The 14,600-nt window shown below is 45.4% G+C and overlaps 1 pseudogene; it reads right to left on the bottom strand.

The window, feature by feature from the left end:
- Positions 1–1,474: 1,474 nt before the first annotated feature.
- LOC126237881 (5S ribosomal RNA) lies at positions 1,475–1,592 on the bottom strand (annotated as a pseudogene).
- Positions 1,593–14,600: the final 13,008 nt, after the last annotated feature.

The raw sequence follows: 14,600 nt of genomic DNA, 5'->3' as shown, positions 1-14,600 counted from the left end.
AATAAATTATATACGCAAACACATCTCGTGACTAAGTCTGTCTATTAGCAAACCCATATAAAAATCCCTACTCTAGTTGCTGAGATTAGCGTTCACACATAAACAAAAAACGAGGGAGGAGGCTATAATTTATAAAACGTAGAGGCACTGCAAATAATTTCTTGTGGGTGAATGGCCTGGTTCAAGTCTTTCAATTGCACGCAACTTCGGCGACTTCCATGTTCCTAATCTACCCCAGTTATCCAACTGGGGAAAGGGGACCTACATTTTAACGTAAAATACGAGCGACATGTCGTTTCTGGAGAAACTTCACGTCATCAGGTGGTTGCTGCGGTAAAGACCAGACCGCAAAAACCATGGTCGATTGCGTCCTTTCCCAGGCACACATTTTACCACCAGAAACAATATGTGTACACATAAAAGGTTTGTATAAATTACAAAGCTCCTGCTCTCGTTATTAATGTTTGTTCCTGTTTTTACATTGATTTTCCACCTATTGGACTATCTGACTGTAGGGTAGGAGCCTTAAATAGAGAACACGCTTCATTACGAAATAATCCCGACCATTTGCCTAATACGAATATGTGTCTCTCTTACTTTTCAAATATTAAAGTGACTCAATTAAAGAATGAATTACGTCACCCTGAAATAAAACCAGTACAAGACAAATTACTTTCTTTTATTGTTCCCTTGCATATAACACACTTCCCTAACAATGACTACACTCATCCAGTCTCGTTCAACAGATATGTTCATTCACACTGCTACATTGCGTTTCCACATTAATTAAACAGGTAATCACTGACCATGGGAGCCTTTTCATTCTACACTCTACTATCAATATGTTTCTCCACAACAAGTGTTGACTCTCAGACATGACATAATATCAACGTTAAATGTTTTGGTTAATCCCACGTCCCTTTCTGCAAAATAAGTGAATTACTAAGTATACTTTTCGTCTACAAACCAACGTAACACTTTCTACTATTAATTCTGCTTTCCATCAAATTCTTCCTACTACTTATCCTTGATGTAGCTTCAAAACTTCCATAAACCAGCTATAAGCAAAGAAAACAATATAGATACGTTATGATGTCAAAGACGCAGTCCTCCTTGCAAGATACAGTCTAAAACAAACAACAACAATAACAACGAACCAGAAATTTTGATCCAGCAACAAAACCACCAAAAAAAAGCACAGGAATAGTTACTATCTTCAATACTTCCAGTCAATGAGTTTTACTGTATATTGTCACATTTATAGGCACATAAGCACTCCGTCTTCAGGCCACAAGTGGCCCATCGGGACCATCCGACCGCCATGTCATTCTCAGTTGAGGATGCGGATAGGAGGGGCGTGTGGTCAGCACGCCGCTCTCCCGGTCGTTACGATGGTTTTCTTAGACCGGAGCCGCTACTATTCGGTCGAGTTGCTCCTCAGTTGGCATCATGAGGCTGAATGCACCCCGAAAAATGGCAACAGCGCATGGCGGCCCGGATGGTCACCCAACCAAGTGCTGGCCACTCCCGACAGCGCTTAACTTCGGTGATCTCAAGGGAACCGGTGTGTCCACTGCGGCAAGGCCGTTGCCAGTATAGACGCAGAGATTGAAATCAAAATTATTCATGTCTCAAGAGGAAACAACATGCCATCATCAGGTACAGTGCGAACGACAGTTCAAGACTGTTACTTAGTATAATGTAAAGAATTAGAGACATATTTATAACGTAAAGAATTAGTTAAAGGTTAGTTTTGTGTAAGTCATGTAAAACAGGAAGCAAATGTGGTAACTGCATTTGAAAACCACCTAGAAATACAATTAATACAAACTGGAGGCCAATCTCTGGAAACAAGACACAAACACACTTATACAGGGTGCTACAAAAAGGTACGGCCAAACTTTCAGGAAACATTCCTCACACACAAAGAAAGAAAATATGTTATGTGGACATGTATCCGGAAACGCTTACTTTCCATGTTAGAGCTCATTTTATTACTTCTCTTCAAATCACATTAATCATGGAATGGAAACACACAGCAACAGAACGTACCAGCGTGACTTCAAACACTTTGTTACAGGAAATGTTCAAAATGTCCTCCGTTAGCGAGGATACATGCATTCACCCTCCATCGCATGGAATCCCTGAGGCGCTTATGCAGCCCTGGAGAATGGCGTATTGTATCACAGCCGTCCACAATACGAGCACGAAGAGTCTCTACATTTGGTACCGGGGTTGCGTAGACAAGAGCTTTCAAATGCCCCCATAAATGAAAGTCAAGAGGGTTGAGGTCAGGAGAGCGTGGAGGCCATGGAATTGGTCAGCCTCTAGCAATCCATCGGTCACCGAATCTGTTGTTGAGAAGCGTACGAACACTTCCACTGAAATGTGCAGGAGCTCCATCGTGCATGAACCACATGTTTTGTCGTACTTGTAAAGGCACATGTTCTAGCAGCACAGGTAGAGTATCCCGTATGAAATCATGATAACGTGCTCCATTGAGCGTAGGTGGAAGAACATGGGGCCCAATCAAGACATCGCCAACAATGCCTGCCCAAACGTTCACAGAAAATCTGTGTTGATGACTTGATTGCACAATTGCGTGCGGATTCTCGTCAGCCCACACATGTTGATTATGAAAATTTACAATTTGATCACGTTAGAAAGAAGCCTCATCCGTAAAGAGAACATTTGCACTGAAATGAGGATTGACACATTGTTGGATGAACCATTCGCAGAAGTGTACCCGTGGAGGCCAATCAGCTGCTGATAGTGCCTGCACACGCTGTACATGATACGGAAACAACTGGTTCTCCCGTAGCACTCTCCATACAGTGACGTCGTCAACGTTACCTTGTACAGCAGCAACTTCTCTGACGCTGACATTAGGGTTATCGTCAACTGCACGAAGAATTGCCTCGTCCATTGCAGGTGTCCTCGTCGTTCTAGGTCTTCCCCAGTCGCGAGTCATAGGCTGGAATGTTCCGTGCTCCCTAAGATGCCGATCAATTGCTTCGAACGTCTTCCTGTCGGGACACAATCGTTCTGGAAATCTGTCTCGATACCGCGGCACGGCTATTGCCCCGTGCTAATCCATACATCAAATGGGCATCTGCCGACTCCGCATTTGTAAACATTGCACTGACTGCAAAACCACGTTCGCGATGAACACTAACCTGTTGATGCTACGTACTGATGTGCTTGATGCTAGTACTGCAGAGCAATGAGTCGCACGTCAACACAAGCACCGAAGTCAACATTACCTTCCTTCAATTGGGCCAACTGGCGGTGAATCGAGGAAGTACAGTACATACTGACGAAACTAAAATGAGCTCTAACGTGGAAATTAAGCGTTTCCGGACACATGTCCACATACCATATTTTCTTTGCGTGTGAGGAATGTTTCCTGAAAGTTGTGCAGTACCTTTTTGTAACACCCTGTATTTCGCGTTTTACTTTGCCACACAACACTTTTAACAACACATACCCTCACTGATGTAGCTGCTGATGGTGACTTGTACTCTGAGGACGCCAGCGGAGGGCAGTGAGCGTAGTGGCTGGCAGAGCAGCCGAAGGTCGCCATTTCTCGCTTCACGGCAGAGGCAGCGCTAGGCCTCGTTGGCGGTCGGTGCCTGCGGGGGCGGGCCTAGTCCTACTTAACAGCTGATGGCTCTTCTGAGGATCAGCGTCCTGTGTGCAGCCCTTCGTGATGGCAGCAACGGGGTGCTACTGCGGAAGGATAGTCACAGCTCCATGCGTGGTCTCCATCGGGTTGCACCGAACGTGCCCAAACGGAAGGGGGAACTGCTTTATGTCGTACCCCACACCACTGTTGGATGTGTAAGTAACAAGTGGCACGGCGACTGTACACCCGAAAAGAAATCAAAACACGCATTGCACGTGACGCTCCTGCTTTTGGAAGTGTTGCAAAAAATGGTTCAAATGGCTCTGAGCACTATGGGACTTAACTTCTGAAGTCATCAGTCCCCTAGAACTTAGAACTACTTAAACCTAACTAACCTAAGGACATCACACACATCCATGCCCGAGGCAGGATTCGAACCTGCGACCGTAGCGGTCGCACAGTTCCACACTGAAGCGCCTAGAACCGCTCGGCCACTCCGGCCGGCGAAGTGTTGCAATTATGGAATGCCAAACGAAAGCAAATTTCACTGTTCATTATCATGTCAATTGTTAGCCTAACACATCTACAATGAGATGACAAAAATCATGAGATACCTCCTAATATCGTGTCGGACCTCTTTTGCTCAGCGAAATGCAAAAAAACTCGACGTGGCGTGGACTCGACAAACAAGTACGATATTGTGATGTTTAAAGCTTTCCCGGCGTACTGATTGTTCCATAAAAACACGGGAGAACTGCCGGATATCAGTAACGTCCTTCCACGATATTTCGGCGCAGTCTTCTGGCCATCTTCAGGTGAGTGCCACTGTAGTAGTACTGGCGAGTACGCGCTGAGCTCCGCTATTTAAAGCCGTACTTAGGCGACATTGCGCATGCGCTGCTCAGCGTACGCGTTCATAACGGCTCCGCGCGCTGCGCCTCGCGCCCTCCACTGTGAAAGCCTGGCGTATCGGTATCAGGTCGATTTCCATCTTTATGCAGATAACTAAGTCGACTACGAAGTTTCTCTATAACAGGATTCCAAGCAGAGTTTAGCTGATAACCGTTATCTCGATTGATGAGAGTCTCGTTGTCAGACAATCTTATTTCCACAGATTCATTGATAATCGAGCTCCAAGAGTTTGATGTATGGGCCAAAATTTTTGTGTCGTTGTAATTCATGGGATGGTCTGTACCATATTGCAGAGCCTGTGTTATTCTGATTACGACGCAAAGCTCTTTTGGACATGCACTGCGGCGACCACAGCCGTTACGAAACACATCAAATGAATTCGCAATTGCGAATAAGGACTATCATCAGCAGTAGAATAGGATGGCGACAATGAAAATCCATGCCGGACCGGGACGTCGTCATTCTATTTTACAGCTGATATTAGTTCTTATTTGCAATTGCGTATTCATTTGATGTGCAACAAACAAGTCGTTGCCGGCCGGAGTGGCCGAGCGGTTCTAGGCGCTACAAAAAAATGGTTCAAATGGCTCTGAGCACTATGGGACTCAACTGCTGTGGTCATAAGTCCCCTAGAACTTAGAACTACTTAAACCTAACTAACCTAAGGACAGCACACAACACCCAGCCATCACGAGGCAGAGAAAATCCCTGACCCCGTCGGGAATCGAACCCGGGAACCCGGGCGTGGGACGCGAGAACGCTACCGCACGACCACGAGATGCGGGCTAGGCGCTACAGTCTGGAGCCGCACGACCGCTACGGTCGCAGGTTCGAATCCTGCCTCGGGCATGGATGTGTGTGTTGTCCTTACGTTAGTTAGGTTTAAGTAGTTCTAAGTTCTAGGGGGCTGATGACCTCAGCAGATAAGTCCCATAGTGCTCAGAGCCATTTGAACCATTCAAACAAGTCGTCACAAGCCTGCTACGGAAATATTCAGTCATACTGCCTGTTATAGCCATCCACCTAGTTGCGAAAGTGCAGTCGGTGCAGGATTTCGTGCGCGAACTACCTCTCGATTATGTACCACAAATGTCCAATGGGATTCATGTCGGGCGATGTGGGTGGCCACATCATTCACTCGAACTGTGCACAATGTACTTCAAACCGAACTCAAACAAATAGGGCCTGGTGATATTGCGCATTGTCATTCATAAAAATTCTATCGTTGTTTCGAAACATGACTGCAAATGGTCTCCAAGGAGCCAAACATAGCCATTTACAATCAATGATCGGTTCAGTTGTACCGGAAGATCCAGTCCGTTCCATATAAACGCGCACATCATTATGGAGACACTACCAGCTGGCACAGGGCCTTGTTGACAACTTAGGTCAACTTCTTCGTGGGGTCCGCACCACACTCGAACCCTACCATCAGCTCTTACAAACTGCAATCGGCACACATCTCACCAGACCACGCTTTTCCAATCATCTAGGGTCCAAGCGACATACATGGAGATGGTATCTGTTTCTTCGGACGTGTCCGAAAGAACAGATAACGTCTCTATATACATTACTGGCCATTAAAATTGCTACACCACGAAGATGACGTGCTACAGACGCGAAATTTAACCGACACTAAGAAGATGCTGTGATATGCAATCGATTAGCTTTTCATAGCATTCACACAAGGTTGGCGCCGGTGGCGACACCTACAACGTTCTGACATGAGGAAAGTTTCCAACCGATTTCTCATACACAAACAGCAGTTGACCGGCGTTACCTGGTGAAACGTTGTTGTGATGATTCGTGTAAGGAGGAGAAATGCGTACCATCACGTTTCCGACTTTGATAAAGGTCGGATTGTAGCCTTTCGCGATTGCGGTTTATCGTATCGCGACATTGCTGCTCGCATTGGTCGAGATCCAATAACTGTTAGCAGAATATGGAATCGGTGGGTGCAGGATGGTAATACGGAACGCCGTGCTGGATCCCAACGGCCTCGTATCACTAGCAGTCGAGATGACAGGCATCTTATCCGCATGGCTGTAACGGATCGTGCAGCCACGTCTCGATCCTTGAGTCAACAAATGGGGACGTTTGCAAGACAACAACCATCTGCACGAACAGTTCGATGACGTTTGCAGCACCATGGACTATCGGCTCGGACACCATGGCTGCGGTTACCCTCGACACTGCATCACAGACAGGAGCGCCTGCGATGGTGTACTCAACGACGAACCTGGGTGCACGAATGGCAAAACGTCATTTTTTCGGACGAAGCCAGGTTCTGTTTACAGCATCATGATCGTCGCATCTGTGTTTTGCGACATCGCGGTGAACGCACATTGGAAGCGTGTATTCGTCATCGCCGTACTGGCGTATCACCTGGCGTGATGGTATGGGGTGCCATTGGTTACACGTCTCGGTCACCTCTTGTTCGCATTGACGTTACATTTCAGATGTGTTACGACCCGTGGCTCTACCCTTCATTCGATCCCTGCGAAACCCTACATTTCAGCAGGATAATGCACGACCGCATGTTGCAGGTCCTGTACAGGCCTTTCTGGATACAGAAAATGTTCGACTGCTGTCCTGGCCAGCACATTCTCCAGATCTCTCATCAATTGAAAACGTCTGGTCACTGGTGGCCGAGCAACTGGCTCGTCACAATACGCCAGTCACTACTCTTGATGAACTGTGGTATCGTGTTGAAGCTGCATGGGCAGCTGTACCTGTACACTCCATCCAAGCTCTGTTTGACTCAATGCCCAGGCGTATCAAGGCCGTTATTACGGCCTGAGGTGGTTGTTCTGAGTACTGATTTCTCAGGATCTATGCATCCAAATTGCGTACAAATGTAATCACATGTCAGTTATAATATATTTGTCCAATGAATACCCGTTTATCATCTGCATTTCTTCTTGGTGTAGCAATTTTAATGGCGAGTAGTGTTGTTAAGGCTAACTGGCCATTGACCTTCTTCCGTGCGGATGCACACGCACGGACTCGGTAAGATTGTCAGCGGCGAGTAATGAGTGTAGTGGGCAGGGGCACTACTAATGTAGTGTGTGGACATTAAGTTGGGAATGTGGGTCTCACGGGGAGCGTGCAAGGGATAAATCCCTGCAATCGCACTATGTTCTGTGCCCTCGGTGGCTCAGATGGATAGAGCATCTGCCATGTAAGCAGGAGCTCCCGGGTTCGAGTCCCGTTCGGGGCACACATTTTCATCTGTCTCTGTTGATGTATCTCAACGCCTGTGGACAGCTTAGGGTATTGATTTAATTATCATTTCATCGAAGCGACATGGTCACGTGTCCAGGGGAGGAGCTGCAGGCGATGTCGTGCTGTTAGCGAAGGCACTCACTTCGGTCGTCTACAGCCGTAGCCCATTAACGCCAAATTTCGCCATATTGTCCTGTGGATATGTTCGTCCCACACTGACTTTAGCGGTTATTTCACGCAGTGTCGATTGTCTGTTGGCAGTGACAACTCGTTGCAAAAGCCGCTGCGTTCGGTCGTTAAGTGAAGGCAGTCGGCCACTGCGCCGTCCATGGTGTGAGGTAATGCCTGAAATGTGGTATTCTCGGCACACTCTTGAAACTGTGGATCTCGGTATATTAAATTCCTAACGATTTCTGAAACAGAATATCCCATGCGTCCAGCTCCAACTGCCATTCTGCGATAAGAATCTGTTAGTTCCCGTTGTGCGGCCATAATCAGATCGGAAACTATTTCACATGAATCACATGAGTACAAACGACAGTTCCGCCAATGCACTGGTCTTTTATACCTTGTGTACACAATACTGCCGCCATCTGTGTATGTGCATATCGCTATCCCACGACTTTCGTCACCTCAGTCTACAGTATATTAACAAAATAATACGTAATTACAAAATACACACTGTTCTTATATATTTGACTTTGCTTTCATTTGCAAGTGCCACTCAGGCCTCCTGCGGCCGTATAACATACACAATGCATAATTGCCAATCTCTTCTCCCTCTTCTTTCTTCTCTTCTTCCATTGCATAATATTTGCACCCTGTAAGCAATCAGCATACAATATTTCATTTCTACTCTGCGTCATGGCAGTTCGCAAACGCTCATTTGATGTTAGCGAAGGCACTCATTTCATAATTCTACCTCTTTCCATGTTTCCAGTCGTTAAGTCGGTGAGCCGTGGCTGCGGAACTTGGCTACGCGGCGGCAATTGTGTCTTCCCTTGTTGCTTTCGCCTTTGTTTCCTCTTGACTCCTGTTGCCTCTTGTCTGTTCTGCTTCATGCGGTTCTTCGGCATGCCCTCACCGACCCAGTTATTGTGTGAGGCAAAAGAACACGAACTAGGTGTACTAGCCATTGCATAACCTTGTGTACAATATTATTTTTCTTTATATCGTACGACGTCCCCCCCTCCCCTCCCCCGCGTGGACCAAGGACCATGCCGTGGGTGGGGAGGCTTGCGTGCCTCCGTGATACAGATAGCCGTACCGTAGGTGCAACCACAACGGAGGGGTATCTGTTGAGAGGCCAGACAAACCTGTGGTTCCTGAAGAGGGGCAGCAGCCTTTTCAGTAGTTGCGGGGATGATTGACTGATCTGGCCTTGTAACACTAACCAAAACGGCCTTGCTGTGCTGGTATTGCAAACGGCTGAAAGCAAGGGAAAACTACAGCCGTAATTTTTCCCGAGGGCATGCAGCTTTACTGTATGGTTAAATGATGATGGCGTCCTCTTGGGTAAAGTATCCCGGAGGTAAAATAGTCCCCCATTCGGATCTCCGGGCGGGGACTACTCAGGAGGGCGTCGTTATCAGGAGAAAGAAAACTGGCGTTCTACGGATCAGAGTGTGGGATGTCAGATCCCTTAATCGGGCAGTAGGTTAGAAAATTTAAAAAGGGAAATGGATAGGTTAAAATCAGATATAGTGGGAACTAGTGAAGTTCAGTGGCAGGAGGAACAAGGCTTCTGGTCAGGTGAATACATGGCTATAAATACAAAATCAAATAGGTTTAATGCAGGAGTAGGTTTAATAATGAGCAAAAAAATAGGAGTGCGGGTAAGCTACTACAAACAGCATAGTGACGCATTATTGTGGCCAAGATAGGCACGAAGCCCACGCCTATCACAGTAGCATAAGTTTATATGCCAACTAGCTCCGCAGATGAAGAGATTGATGAAATGTATGATGAGATAAAAGAAATTATTCAGATAGTGAAGGGAGATGAAAATTTAATAGTCATGGGTGACTGGAATTCGATAGTAGGAAGAGGGAGAGAAGGAAACATAGTAGGTGAATATGGAATGGGGATAAGAAATGAAAGAGGAAGCCGCCTGGTAGAATTTTGCACAGAGCATAACTTAATCATAGCTAACACTTGGTTCAAGAATCATGAAAGAAGGTTGTATACATGGAAGAGGCCTGGAGATAGTGGAAGGTTTCAGATAGATTATATAATGGTAAGACAGAGATTTCGGAACCAGGTTTTAAAATGTAAGACATTTCCAGAGGCAGATGTGGACTGTGACCACAATCTATTGGTTATGAACTGTAGATTAAAACTGAAGAAACTGCAAACAGGTGGGAATTTAAGGAGACGGAACCTGGATAAACTCACACAACCAGAGGTTGTAGAGAGTTTCAGGGAGAGCATTAGGAAACGATTGACAATAAGGGGGAAAGAAATACAGTAGAAGAAGAGTAGGTAGCTTTGAGGGATGAAATGGTGAAGGCAGCAGAGGATTAAGTAGGAAAAAAGATGAGGGCTAGCAAAATCCTTGGGTAACAGAAGATATATTGAATTTAGTTGATGAAAGGAGAGAATATAAAAATGCAGTAAATGAAGCAGGCAAAAAGGAATACAAACGTCTCAAAAATGAGATCGACAGGAAGTGCAAAATGGCTAAGCAGGGATGGCTAGAGGACAAATGTAAGGATTTAGAGGGGTAAGAGATAGATACTGCCTACAGGAAAATTAAAGAGACGTTTGTAGAAAAGAGAACCACTTGCATGAATATCAAGAGCTCAGATGGAAACCCAGTTCTAAGCAAAGAAGGAAAAGCGGAAAGGTGTATGGAGTATATAGGGGTCTATACAAGAGCGATGTACTTCAGAGGTCATCCTCAGTTCGTACAGGCGGTTGGCGGAATTGGTGAAGGCGGAAAGCCTCGCTCGCGGGGTGGAATCAGAGCTAACTATTTGTAGTATCGTTCCCAGAACCGATCGCGGTCCTCTGGTTTGCAGCCGAGTGGAAGGCTTAAACCAGAGGCTCAGACGATTCTGCGGAGATCTGGGGTACAAATTTCTCGACCTCCGCTATGGGTGGAGAAATGTAGGGTCCCCCTGAATAGGTCAGGCGTGCACTACACGCCGGAAGCGGCTACAAGGGTAGCGGAGTACGTGTGGAGTGCACATGGGGGTTTTTTAGGTTAGAGAATTCCCTCCCTAGGCCCGACAAGACGTCTCCTGAGACGCGGCAAGGTAGGAGTAGGCAAAATGTAACAGGGAATAACAATATTAATGTGCTAATAGTAAACAGAAGGAGCGTCTATAGAAAGGTCCCAGAACTGCTCTCATTAATAAACGGTCACAACGCCCATACAGTACTAGGGACAGAAAGTTGGCTGAAACCAGACGTAAACAGTAATGAAATCCTAAACTCAGATTGGAATGTATACCGCAGAGACAGGCTGGACAGTGAAGGGGGAGGCGTGTTTATAGGGATTAGAGGTGCAATAGTATCGAAGGAAATTGACGGAGATCCGAAATGTGAAATAATTTGGGTGAAGGTCACGGTTAAAGCAGGCTCAGACATGGTAACTGGATGTCTCTATTTTCAGTTGTAAATAGAAATATTAAAAAAGGTAGGAAGATATTTCTGTTTAGCAAAAGTGACAAAAAGCAGATTACAGAATACCTGACGGCTCAACACAAAAGTTTTGTCTCACGTACAGATAGTGTTGAGGATCAGTGGACAAAGTTCAAAACCATCGTAGAATATGCGTTAGATGAGTATGTGCCAAGCAAGATCGTAAGAGATGGAAAAGAACCACGGTGGTACAACAACCGAGTTAGAAAACTGCTGCGGAAGCAAAGGGAATTTCACAGCAAACATAAACATAGCCAAAGCCTTGCAGACAAACAAAAATCGCGCAAAGCGAAATGTAGCGTGAGGAGGGCTATGCGAGAGGCGTTCAATGAATTCGAAAGTAAAGTTCTACGTGCTGACTTGGCAGAAAATCCTAAGAAATTTTGGTCTTATGTCAAAGCGGTAGGTGGATCAAAACAAAATGTCCAGACACTCTGTGACCAAAATGGTACTGAAACAGAGGATGACAGACTAAAGGCCGAAATACTAAATGTCTTTTTCCACAGCTGTTTCACAGAGGAAGACTGCACTGTAGTTCCTTCTCTAGATTGTCGCACAGATGAAAAAATGGTAGATATCGAAATAGACGACAGAGGGATAGAGAAACAATTGAAATCGCTCAAAAGAGAGGAAAGGCCGCTGGACCTGATGGGTTACCAGTTCGATTTTACACAGAGTACGCGAAGGAACTTGCCCCCCTTCTTGCAGCGGTGTACCGTAGGTCTCTAGAAGAGCGTAGCGTTCCAAAGGATTGGAAAAGGGCACAGGTCATCCCCGTTTTCAAGAAGGGACGTCGAAGAGATGTACAGAACTATAGACCTATATCTCTAACGTCGATCAGTTGTAGAATTTTGGAACACGTATTATGTTCGAGTATATTGACTTTTCTGGAGACTAGAAATCTACTCTGTAGGAATCAGCATGGGTTTCGAAAAAGACGGTCGTGTGAAACCCAGCTCGCGCTATTCGTTCACGAGACTCAGAGGGCCATAGACACGGGTTCACAGGTAGATGCCGTGTTTCTTGACTTCCGCAAGGCGTTCGATACAGTTCCCCACAGTCGTTTAATGAACAAAGTAAGAGCATATGGACTATCAGACCAATTGTGTGATTGGATTGAAGAGTTCCTAGATAACAGAAGGCAGCGTGTCGTTCTCCATGGAGAGAGGTCTTCCGAAGTAAGAGTGATTTCAGGTGTGCCGCAGGGGAGTGTTATAGGACCGTTGCTATTCACAATATACATAAGTGACCTTGTGGATGACATCAGAAGTTCACTGAGGCTTTTTGCAGATGATGCTGTGGTGTATCGAGAGGTTGTAACAGTGGAAAATTGTAGTGAAATGCAGGAGGATCTGCAGCGAATTGACGCATGCTGCAGGGAATGGCAATTGAATCTCAATGTAGACAAGTGTAATGTGCTGCGAATACATAGAAAGATAGATCCCTTATCATTTAGCTACAAAATAGCAGGTCAGCAACTGGAAGCAGTTAATTCCACAAATTATCTGGGAGCAGGCATTAGGAGTGATTTAAAATGGAAGGATGATATAAAGTTGATCGTCGGTAAAGCAGATGCCAGACTGAGATTCATTGGAAGAATCCTAAGGAAATGTAATCCGAAAACAAACGAAGTAGGTTACAGTACACTTGTTTGCCCACTACTTGAATACTGCTCACCAGTGTGGGATCCGTACCAGATAGGGTTGATAGAAGAGATAGAGAAGATCCAACAGAGAGCAGCGCGCTTCGTTACAGGATCATTTAGTAATCGCGAAAGCGTTACGTAGATGATAGATAAACTCCAGTGAAAGACTCTGCAGGAGAGACGCTCAGTAGCTCGGTACGGGCTTTTGTTAAAGTTTCGGGAACGTACCTTCACCAAAGAGTCAAGCAGTATATTGCTCCCTCCGACGTATATCTCGCGAAGAGACCATGAGGACAAAATCAGAGAGATTAGAGCCCACACAGAAGCATACCGACAATCCTTCTTTCCACGAACAATACGAGACTGGAATAGAAGGGAGAACCGATAGAGGTACTCAGGGTACCCTCCGCCACACACCGTAAGGTGGCTTGCGGAGTATGGATGTAGATGTAGATGTACTTGAGGACAATATTATGGAAAAGGAAGAGAATGTAGATGAAGGTGAAATGGGAGATACGATACTGCGTGAAGAGTTTGACAGAGCAAAGAAAGACCTGAGTCGAAACAAGGCCCCGGGAGTAGACAACATTCCATTAGAACTACTGACGGCCTTGGGAGAGCCAGTCCTCACAAAACTCTACCATATGGTGAGCAAGATGAATGAGACAGGTGAAATAGTCTCAGACTTCAAGAAGAATATAATAATTCCAATCCCAAAGAAAGCAGGTGTTGACAGATGTGAAAATTACCGAACTATCAGTTTAATAAGTCACGGCTGCAAAATTCTAACACGAATTCTTTACAGACGAATGGAAAAACTGATAGAAGCCGGCCTCAGGGAAGATCAGTTTGGATTCCGGCGAAATGTTGGAGCACGTGAGGCAATACTGACACTATGACTTATCTTAGAAGACAGAATAAGGAAAGGCAAACCTACGTTTCTAGCATTTGTAGACTTAGACGAAGCTTTTGACAATGTTGACTGGAATACTCTCTTTCAAATTCTGAAGGTGGCAGGGGTAAAATACAGGGAGCGAAAGGCTATTTACAATTTGTACAGAAACCAGATGGCAGTTATAAGAGTCGAGGGGCATGAATGGGAAGCAGTGGTTGGGAAGGGAGTGAGACAGGGTTGTAGCCTATCCCTGATGTTATTCAATATATACATTGAGCAAGCAGTAAAGGAAACGAAAGAAAAATTTGGAGTAGGAATTAAAATCCATGGAGAAGAAATAAAAACTTTGAGGTTCGCCGATGGCATTGTAATTCTGTCAGAGACAGCAAAGGACTTGGAAGAGCAGTTGAACGGAATGGACAGTGTCTTGAAAGGAGGATATAAGATGAACATCAACAAAAGCAAAACGACGATAATGGAATGTAGTGGAATTAAATCGGATGATGCTGAAGGAATTAGATTAGGAAATGAGACACTTAAAGTAGCAAATGAGTTTTGCTGTTTGGGGAGCAAAATAACTGATTATGGTCGAAGTAGAGAGGATATAAAATGTAGACTGGCAATGGCAAGGAAAGCGTTTCTGAAGAAGAGAA

This window comes from Schistocerca nitens, chromosome 2 (assembly GCF_023898315.1).
Source record: "Schistocerca nitens isolate TAMUIC-IGC-003100 chromosome 2, iqSchNite1.1, whole genome shotgun sequence".
Lineage (NCBI taxonomy): Eukaryota > Metazoa > Arthropoda > Insecta > Orthoptera > Acrididae > Schistocerca > Schistocerca nitens.
Note: the sequence above shows the minus strand (reverse complement) of the source record. Positions and strands in the feature narration are given on the sequence as shown.